Here is a 10248-nt window from a genome sequence, read left to right as displayed (position 1 = left end):
TTTTTCTCAGCTTCCTTCCTTACCATCAACTTGTCTTCTATGTCACTCATTCTCTCTTCCACCTCATTAACCCTAGCAGTTAGAGCATCCAGTTTGGATTGCATCTCATTTAATATATTTTTTATTTTGTCCTGGTTGGATCTCAATTCTGCATTAATGAAGTCTCTAGAGTCCTTTATTTTTTAAACTTTTTTCCAGTGCCACCAGTAGCTTTATAATTGTACTTCTGAACTGAATTTATGACTTCGCATTGAAATCCAAATTCTGTAACTTTGTGGCAGTAGTACTGTTTCCTGTTCTTTCTTTTGTGGTGAATTCTTCCTTCTAGTCATTTTGTCCAGTGCAGAGTGAGTGTATGAGTAGTCTGAGAAAAAATATCAATCACGATGTAAGTAAAATACACCCTACATGATTCCAAAGTGGTCAGAGACCAGAAAATATAATTAAAAAATAAAAAGAACAAAATACAACAAAAGGACCACTAAAGTGAAAAACAAATTTTAAAACAAGGTAGCAAAAATAAGAAGTCAAAAAACAAAAACAAAGAAAAAGAAAAAAAGGTAAAGAAAAGAGAAAAAAGGGCGGTGATGGTGGTGGTGAGGAAGTGGTAGTGGTGAGAGAATGAGTCTACCTGAGAGGTCCTAGAGGGTGATCCTCTGGGTTCTGAGAGTATTTTGCTCTGTATGTTAGAAGATGCTCAATCCCCAAAATATATAACCCAGTAATACATTTATAAAGCCCCAACATTGACCACAGAAACATAAACAAGGTAAGAGAGGGGGGCTAAATGGGAATGAAGAGAGAATATAATCTCACAGAATGAATCAACATGGTGTTCCACTTGGTTCTGGGTGTATATTTGTCCTGTGTTAGAAGACTCTAACTTCCACCATTGTAAAACAAAATGAGGCAGAAAAAAACAAAAAATAAATACCCATATCTCATATATCTACCAAAATTAAATTGAGTATATTGACAGGAATCCAGGAGTGAAAAATATATCTAGGATTTGTAATTGTAATAATATGAAAGTCAAAATGGAAAAAAACTTAAAAATGAAGAGTTGGTAAAATATCATAGTTAAGATGGGAAAAAAGAAAAATATTGGTAATTTTTAGTGTGATATAAAAATGATTCTTAATAGAAAAGAAAAAGACCCTTTAGTTCTATATACTATTTTCACTCCGTCCTTGAGCTTTCCAGGGCTGCTTGTTCAATAAACTTGCTTTTCCCTTGTACTTCCAGCAGTTTTTCTGGGAGAGATGTCTGCTGTGCTGATGCTCAGGTGTCTGTGCCTGGGTGGAGATGCCCTGCCCCTTGCCAGGTACTGAGCTCAGTATAAGCTATTTATCCTTTGAGACCTTTATACCCTAGAGACCCTGCCTTTTCCTAGGCATAAGGTGAAAGAAAAAGGAAAAACAAAAAATGGTGGCGGCCAAATTTCCAGCTCTGGAGTTGAGCTCCCTTCGAGTAACTAACTGCAGTTGCATAGTCCACACTTGCCTAGATGTTCCTGGAGGCAGGCTCAGGTGTACTGATCCACATAGCTTGCAGGGCACCCAGTGACAGGAGAGTTCTAGCTCTCCTCCCTGCTTCCACCTGTCCAGGGGGGAATGGAGGATTGCCAGCTTTGTCCACTTGGGTGTCCTGGGATCCAGGGCCCTGTGCCATTGCACCCATGCTCCCAGGGACCACCTCTCCTGAAGGGAACAGAATACAGCCACTTTAGTCCATTGCCAGACTCTAGGGCAAAGGCAGCTCCAAAGCTGGCCCACCTAACCAATTGGCTTCTCCCAAATGTCCCAATGGGCTGTGGCTCTCCAGCCCTTTACTGATATCAGACCACGGTTTGTGGTGAGCTTTCCGCTGGGTGCTCCTCCTCTTCTAGTGACTCCAGGAATCTTGAGGCTGCCCCTTCTGCAATTCTGCCTGATTTCCCTGCTAAGCACTTTTCTGACACAGAAAACTCCAGTGCAGATTTTTAAAGTTCCTGCTTCTCCAGGGCTGGGCTTTCATGCCCTGGAGGCTTTTTCCATTCCCTTTAGCCCAGCTAGTTGCAGTTCCCCTCCCCCACTTTATTCTTTTTTATATTTTTCGCCTTTCTACCTTGTTAGAAGCAAAACCGTTTCTCTGTTGCATTCCAGCTATTCTCTCTTTAAATCTCAGGTCAAATTCAGGATGTTTTGAAAGTTATCTAGGTAAGTTTGTGGACCAGATGAGTTGAGGACCCCTACTCTTCTGCCATCTTGCCCCTCCCTCTTTTGTGTCTTTTGATTGGAGCATTTTGCCCATTTACATACAGAGTAACTATTGAAACATATGTATTTTGTGTATTTCATGTTATCGTATTATTGCCCAGTCCATTTTATGCAGATTGTCTCTCTTTCTTTCAGATCTATGTTATTGTTAGGCTCCCTCTTTGCTTACTGGATCTCCCTTAATATCATTTGTAAAGCTGGTTTTTTTGGCCACAAATTCTTTCAGTTTCTGTCTGTCCTGGAAGCTCTTTATCTCTCCTTCCATTCTGAATGACAACTATGCTGGATAATGTATTCTTGGCTGCATGTTTTTTTTTTTCATTTAGTGTGCTGAATATATCATGCCAGCCCTTTCTGGCCTGCCAGGTCTCTATGGATAGGTCTGCAGTCATTCTAACATTTCTCCTTCTGTATGTTAGGAATCTCTTGTCTCAAGCTGCTTTTAGTATTTTCTCTTTACCCTGAAATTTCCAATCTTCACTATTATATGTTGGGTTATTGATCTATTTTTATTGATTTTGGATTACCTCTCTACCCTTTGGGTATGAATGCCTGTTTTCTTCCCCAGATTAGGGAAGTTCTCAGCTATGACTTGCTCAAATACACCTTCTGGCCTTTTATCTCTCTCTCTCTCTACACTCTCAGGATTTCCAATAATTTGGATTTTTTTCATACTATCACTTATCTCTCACAGCCTCTCTATTAGTTATTTTTCTCTGTTTTCCTTAGCATTCTTCCTTTCCATCAACTTGTCTTCTATGCCACTTTCTCTCTCTTCTGCCTCATTTACCCTAGCTGTTAGAGCATCCACTTTATACTGCATGTCAGTTGGAGCATTTTTATTTCTTAATTTTTTTTTTAATTTTTATTTATTTATGATAGTCACACACAGAGAGAAGCAGAGACACAGGCAGAGGGAGAAGCAGGCTCCATGCACCAGGAGCCCGACGTGGGACTCGATCCCGGGTCTCCAGGATCACGCCCTGAGCCAAAGGTAGGAGCCAAACTGCTGCGCCACCCAGGGATCCCTTATTTCTTAATTTTTAAAAAATATTTGTTTTTACTGAAATTCGATTTGCCAAAATAGAGTATAACACCCAGTGAGTTGGAGCATTATTTTTTTAGATGTCATTTCCGCACTAAGAGATTTTCTAGCATCTTTTATGCTTTTTTTCAAGACCAGCTAGTAACTTTATAATTGTTATCTTGGCTTCCAGCTCTGACATTTTATTTATATCCATATCTATTAGATCTGTGACAGAGTATTTCCTTTGGTTCTTTCTTTAGTTGTGAATTCCTCCATCTAGTCATTTTGTCCAGTGAAGAATGGCTGTATGAGTGAACAGAATCAAAAATATCAACCACAGGGCAGCCCAGGTGGCTCAGTGGTTTAGTACCACCTTCAGCCCAGGATGTGGTCCAGGAGTCCCAGGATCGAGTCCCACATTGGGCTCCCTGCAAGGAGCCTGCTTCTCCCTCTGCCTGTGTCTCTGCCTCTCTCTGTGTCTCTCATGAATAAATAAATAAAAAATCTTAAAAATATATATCAACCATGACCCAAGTGAAATACAATGTAGACAAATCAAAAGAAGTCAGGAACTAGTAAATAAAAGAAAAAGAAAAACAAAACAAAACAAAAAAAGGAGGGAGAAGGAGGGGAAAGAAAATACAATCTCACAGATTGGACAGAACGGAGTGATCTTCTTGGTCCTGAATGCATTTTGGTCTGTGTTAGAAGTTACTAAATTAAAAAACTATAAAGACAGAAAAACTTAAATGTATACAAAAATAAAATTGAATACAGTGGAAGGAAGCCAAAAATGAAGATCTATAGCATGTAATTATGAAATATGATTTTTTTTAAAAAATCACTTAAAGACAAAGAGTTGATAAAATAAAGAATTAGCTGAAACAGGAAGAAAGAAAAAATTGGAAAATTTTAAACTGAAAGGTAAATGAATTATAAGAAAAACCCCTCATGTTCTATATACTATTTTCCTCTAGCAGTGAAGTTTTCTAGTTCTGCTTGGTCAGTAAACTTGCTGTTTGCCTGATCTTCTAGTTGGTCTCTGGGGGAGGGACCTGCTGCACTGATTCTCAGGTGTCTGTGCCTGGATGGAGTTGTACCACCCTTTGCCAAGGGGCTGGGCTTAGGATAAACTGCTGCGTGAAGCTTTTTTTCCATGAAGGCTTTCTACACCCTTTTAGAGGGCAACAATAAAAATGTTCGAGCTTGATCTCTAGCCCCAGAGCTGAGAGACCTCGATGTGCGCCAAACTCTGTAGATTCCTATGGTGCCTGCCCACTCAGATCCTTCCTGAGCAAAGCCAGAAGGACACTGATTTGTGCAATTTGCAAGGCTCCAGCCAGGAGAGCTTTTGCCTGCTTGCGGGGGCACCCGCTCCACCACTCTATGAGGAAGCAGAGGGTCGCCCCATTTCTATCTGTTGACAGAGAGTGTTTCCCAGGTTGAGTACTTACCTGCTCCACCCCTCCCGGAGGAAGGTGGAGGGTTGCTGTGTTCCAGTCTTTTGCAGGGGCCCAACATGGAAAGCAGTCACCCGATCCAGCCATGGTTTGCAGTTTATAGCAGTACAAGCTGAGAGCCCCTTCCTAGGTCCACTGACCTAAACCTGTTTTCCCACTCCATTGCTTGGGAACTCTGCTGACTCAGGCACCCCTGTTCTTTCTGTGCGTCTGGGAATATTGAGACTCTACTGTCCCACCTGTGATTCTGCCCTGCTTAAAACCTGAGCAGCTTTCAGGCAGGGAAATCTCTTAGAGGATTGAATTTCTAAAGGTCCTGATTTTGAGCTCCATCACTTTCTGGGAGCAAGCTTACAAGGGCTCCATCCCGCCCTCTGTTTATCTACCAATATATCCCCTCCATTTTTCTTCTCTGCACTCCTACCTTGCAAAAAGTGGTCACTTTTCTATTCATATAGTTCTAGCCATTCATTCTTTTTTTTAAAGATTTTATTTATTTATTCACAAGAGACACATAGAGAGAGGCAGAGACATAGGCAGAGGGAAAAGCAGGCTCCCTGCACCGCCCCCCGCCCCCCGCCATTCTTTCTTTACATCTCAGGCTGAATTCTTAGGCGATGAATTCATAGCATTGTTTGATAGTTATCTAGCTAAATTTAAGACACCAGATGAAATGAGGACCCTCACTCTTCGCAATCTTGCTTCCTCCTCATAACTTCTCTTTTACTTCTGATTTTATTTAAGCCTTCTCTCTTTTTTCTTAGGCCAGCTAAATATTGTTCAATTTTGTTTATTCAGAAAACTATGCGTTAGTTTCATCGATCTTTTCAGTCTCTTTTTTCCTCTCTGATATTTATTATTTCCTTCTTTATATTAAATTTGAACTCCACTTGTTTTACTGTTTCTTGTATCTTTAAGTGTAGTTATGAGGTAAAGGATCTACACCCAAGAAACAAATAATCCAGTCAAGAAAGTGGTAGGAGACATGAACAGACACTTCTCCAAAGAAGACATACAAATGACCAAGGGACACAAGAAAAAAATGCTCCTCATCACTTACTGTCAGGGAAACACAAATCAAAACAGTGAGATACCACTTTACAGCAGTTAGAATGGCTAAAATTAACAAGACAGGAAACAACAAATGTTGGTGAGGATGTGGAGAAAGGGAAACCCACTTCCACTGTTGGTGGGAATGTAAGCTGGTACAACCACTCTGGAAAACAGTATATAGTTTCCTCAAGAAGCTAAAAATAGTCACCCTATGATGCAGCAATTGCACTATTGGGTATTTACCCCAAAGATACAAATGTAGTCAAAGGGACACCTGCACTCTGCTGTTCATAGCAGCAATGTACACAATAGACAAACTACGGAAGGAGCAAATGAATGGATAAAGAAGATATGATATATACACTCAATGGAATATTCCTCAGCCATCAGAAAGGATGAATGCCTACAATTTACATTGATGTGGATGGAACTGGGGGGTATTATGCTGAATGAAATAAGTCAATTGGAGAAGACAATTATCATATGGTTTCACTCATATGTGGAATATAAGAAATAGTGCAAGGGACCATAAAGGAAGGAGGGGAAACTGAATGGGATAAAAATCAGAGAGGAAGACAAAGCATGAGAGACTCTTAACTCTGGGAAACAAACTGAGCATTGCTGAAAGGGAAGTGGATGGAGGGATGGGTTAACTGGATGATGGGCATTAAGGAGGGCATGTGATGTGATGAGCACCAGTTGTTATACACATATGATGAATTGTTGAAAACTACATCTGAAACTAATGATGTACTATATGTTGGAAAATCGAATTTAAATTTAAAAAAAGAAGAAATGAAGGAAATTATATCATAATTAAAAGGATCTATCCAAAGAAAATCCAACAATTGTAAATATTCCCCTAACATGGAAATAGCCAGATATATAAACCAGATATAAATATAAATATAAATATAAATAGCCAGATATATAATAAAAATTTAAAGAAACTCATTGGTAATAATACAGTAATAGTAAAAGACTTTTATACCACACTCAGAACAATGTACAGATAATCTAAGCAGAAGATCAACAAGGAAACAAGGGCTTTGAATGACAAATTGGATCAAATTGCTAAACAGATATATCCAGAACATTTCATCCTAAAGCAACAAAACTCACTTTCTTCTCAAATGCACATGGAGCATTCTCCAGAATGGATCACCTACTGGGTCACAAATCAGGTCTCAACTGGTAGAAGAAGATTGAGATCATACCATGCATATTTCAGCCCACTGTGCTTTAAAACTTGAGGTCACTACAAGAAAAAATTTGGAAGGTCCACAAATACCTGGAGATTAAGTAGCATCCTACTAGAGAATAAATAGGTCAACCAGGAAATAAAGAATAATTTAAAAATGCATGGAAGAAATGAAAGTGAAAACACGACAGTTCAGAACCTTTGGGATCAGCAAAGGTTGTCCTAAGAGGGAAGTATATAGAAATATGGCCCTTTTCAGGAAATAAAAAAAGTCTCAATTACACAATCTAACATTTCACATAAAGGAGCTGGAAAAAGAATAGCAAATACAGCCTAAAACTAGCAGAAGGAGAAAACTATTTTTTAAATAATAAAAAAAGATTAGATCAGAAATCAATGATAGAGAAATTTTAAAATTGTATTACAGATCAAAATAACTAGAGCTGGTTCTTTGAATGAATTAATAAACTTGCTAAACCCCTAGCCAGACTTATCAAAAGGAAAAGAGAAAAGACCCAAATGAATGAAATCATGAATGAAAGAGAGAGATCACAACCAATACTGAAGAAACACAGATAATTATGAGAAAATTATGAGTAATTGTATGCCAACAAATTAGGCAATGTGGAAGAAATGGTTAAATTCCTAGAAAAATATAAACTACAAAAACTGAAACAGGGAGAAATAGAAAACCTGAACAAACCAGCAAAGAAAATGAATCAGTAATCAAAAGTCTCCCAGCAATTATTTAACGCTGCATCTGAAACTAAGGATGTACTATATGTTGGCAAATTGAATTTAAATTAAAAACAAAAAATAAAAAAACAAAGATGATTTCTTTAAAAAAAAATCTTCCGACAAACAGGAGTCCAGGGTTGAATGGCTTCTCAGCAGAGTTCTATCAAACATTTAAGGAAGAATTAATACCTATTTTTCTTTTTTTTTTTTTAAATTTGTGTTTTTTTTTTATTGGTGTTCAATTTACTAACATACAGAATAACCCCCAGTGCCCATCACCCATTCACTCCCACCCCCCGCCCTCCTCCCCTTCCAACACCCCTAGTTCGTTTCCCAGAGTTAGCAGTCTTTACGTTCTGTCTCCCTTTCTGATATTTCCCACACATTTCTTCCCCCTTCCCTTATATTCCCTTTCACTATTATTTATATTCCCCAAATGAATGAGAACATATAATGTTTGTCCTTCTCCGACTGGCTTACTTCACTCAGCATGATACCCTCCAGTTCCATCCACGTTGAAGCAAATGGTGGGTATTTGTCATTTCTAATAGCTGAGTAATATTCCATTGTATACATAAACCACATCTTCTTTATCCATTCATCTTTCATTGGACACCGAGGCTCCTTCCACAGTTTGGCTATCGTGGCCATTGCTGCTATAAACATCGGGGTGCAGGTGTCCCGGCGTTTCACTGCATCTGTATCTTTGGGGTAAATCCCCAGCAGTGCAATTGCTGGGTCGTAGGGCAGGTCTATTTTTAACTCTTTTTCTGAAGCTGTTTCAAAAACTGGAAATGGAAGTAAAACTTCCAAACTCATTCTATGAGGCAAGCATTACCTTGTTCACCAAACCAGACAAAGAACTCCCTCAAAAGAATTACGGACCAAAATCCCTGATAAACATGGATGCAAAAATTCTCAACAAGATACTAGCCAATAAGATCCAACAGTATATTAAAAGACTTATTTACCACCACCAAGTGGGATTTATCCCTGGGCTTGGCGGGGCTGGGGGGACTGTCAGCGTCTGCAAATCAATCAACATGATATACCACATTAATAAAAGAAACTATAAGAACCATATGATCCTCTCAATAGATGTAGAAACAGCATTTGGCAAAATACAGCATTCTTTCTTAATTAAAACTCTCCACCGTGTAGGGATTGAGGGAACGTACCTGAATATAATAAAAGCCATATAAGAAAGTAGCACAAGTAATATCATCTTCAATTGGGAAAAACTGAGCTTTTCCCTTAAGGTCAGGAACAAGACAGGTATGTCCATTCTCACCACTGTTATTCAACATAGTACTAGAAGTCCTAGCCTCAGCAATCAGACAACAAAGAGAAATAAAAGGCATCCAAATCAGTAAAGTCAAGGTTTCACTCTTCACAGATGACATGATAATCTATGTAGAAAACCCAAAAAACGTAACCAAAAAAATTCTAGAAATGATACAGGAATTCAGCAAAAACACAGAATATAAAATCAATGTACAGAAGTCAGTCATTTCTATACAGTAACAATGAGGCAGAAGAATGAGTAATCAAGGAATCAATCCCATTACAATTGCATAAAAAATCATTACATCCTTAGATAGTAATCTAACCAAAGACATAAATATCTGTACTTTGAAAACTTTAGAACATTTATGAAAGAAACTGAGGATTACACAAGGAAATCGAAAGCATTCCATGCTCATGATTGGAAGAACAATTTTTTTAATGTCAATGCTACCCAAGGAAATCTACACATTCAATGCAATCTCTATCAAAATATCATGAACATTTTTCACAGAGCTAAAACAAACAATCCAAGACTTTGTACGGAGGCAGAAAAGTCCCCAAATAACCAAAGGAATGTTGAAAAAGAAAACCAAAACTGGAATCATCACAATTTCAGATTTCAAATTGTATCGCAAAGCTCTAATCATTAAGACATGTTACTGCACAAAAAGAGACACATAGATTAATGGAACAGTAAAGAGAACCCAGAAATGAACCCTCAACTATATGCTCAACTAATCTTCAACAAATCAGGAAAGAATATTCAATGGAAAAAAGACAGTCTCTTCAACAAATAGTGTCGGGAAAATTGGACAGCCACGTGAAGAATGAAACTGCACCATTTTTCTTACACCATATGCAAAAATAAACTCAAAATAGAAGAAATACCTAAATGTGAGACAGGAATCCATCAAAATCCTAGAGAAGAACACAGGCACCAACCTCTTTGACCTAGGCCACTGCAACTTCTTGCTAGACACATCTCCTAAAGCAAGAGAAACAAAAGCAAAAACAAACTATTGAACTCCAGTAACATTAAAAGCTTTTTCACAGCAAAGAAACTGTCAAAAAATGTGAAGGCAACCTATAGAATAGAAGATATTTGCAAATGTCTTAAAAGATTAAGTACTGGTACCAAAATTATAAAAATTTATCATACTCACTGCCCAAAACCCCCAAAAATCCAGCCAAATAATGGGCAGAAGACATGAACAGACATTTTTC

The 10248-nt window shown here is 38.3% G+C and overlaps 1 long non-coding RNA gene across 2 annotated transcripts in view; it reads left to right on the top strand.

Moving 5' to 3' along the window:
• Positions 1-1243: 1243 nt before the first annotated feature.
• The window catches only part of LOC144308127 (uncharacterized), a 55045-nt gene continuing 46040 nt past the window's right edge, over positions 1244-10248 (top strand). For both annotated transcript variants that reach the window (XR_013374755.1, XR_013374756.1), the window contains exons 1-2: positions 1244-1324; positions 3141-3252. This is a non-coding gene — a long non-coding RNA (uncharacterized LOC144308127). The remainder of the gene's footprint in view (positions 1325-3140; positions 3253-10248) is intronic.

This window comes from Canis aureus, chromosome X (assembly GCF_053574225.1).
Source record: "Canis aureus isolate CA01 chromosome X, VMU_Caureus_v.1.0, whole genome shotgun sequence".
In the NCBI taxonomy this organism is placed as follows: domain Eukaryota; kingdom Metazoa; phylum Chordata; class Mammalia; order Carnivora; family Canidae; genus Canis; species Canis aureus.
Note: the sequence above shows the minus strand (reverse complement) of the source record. Positions and strands in the feature narration are given on the sequence as shown.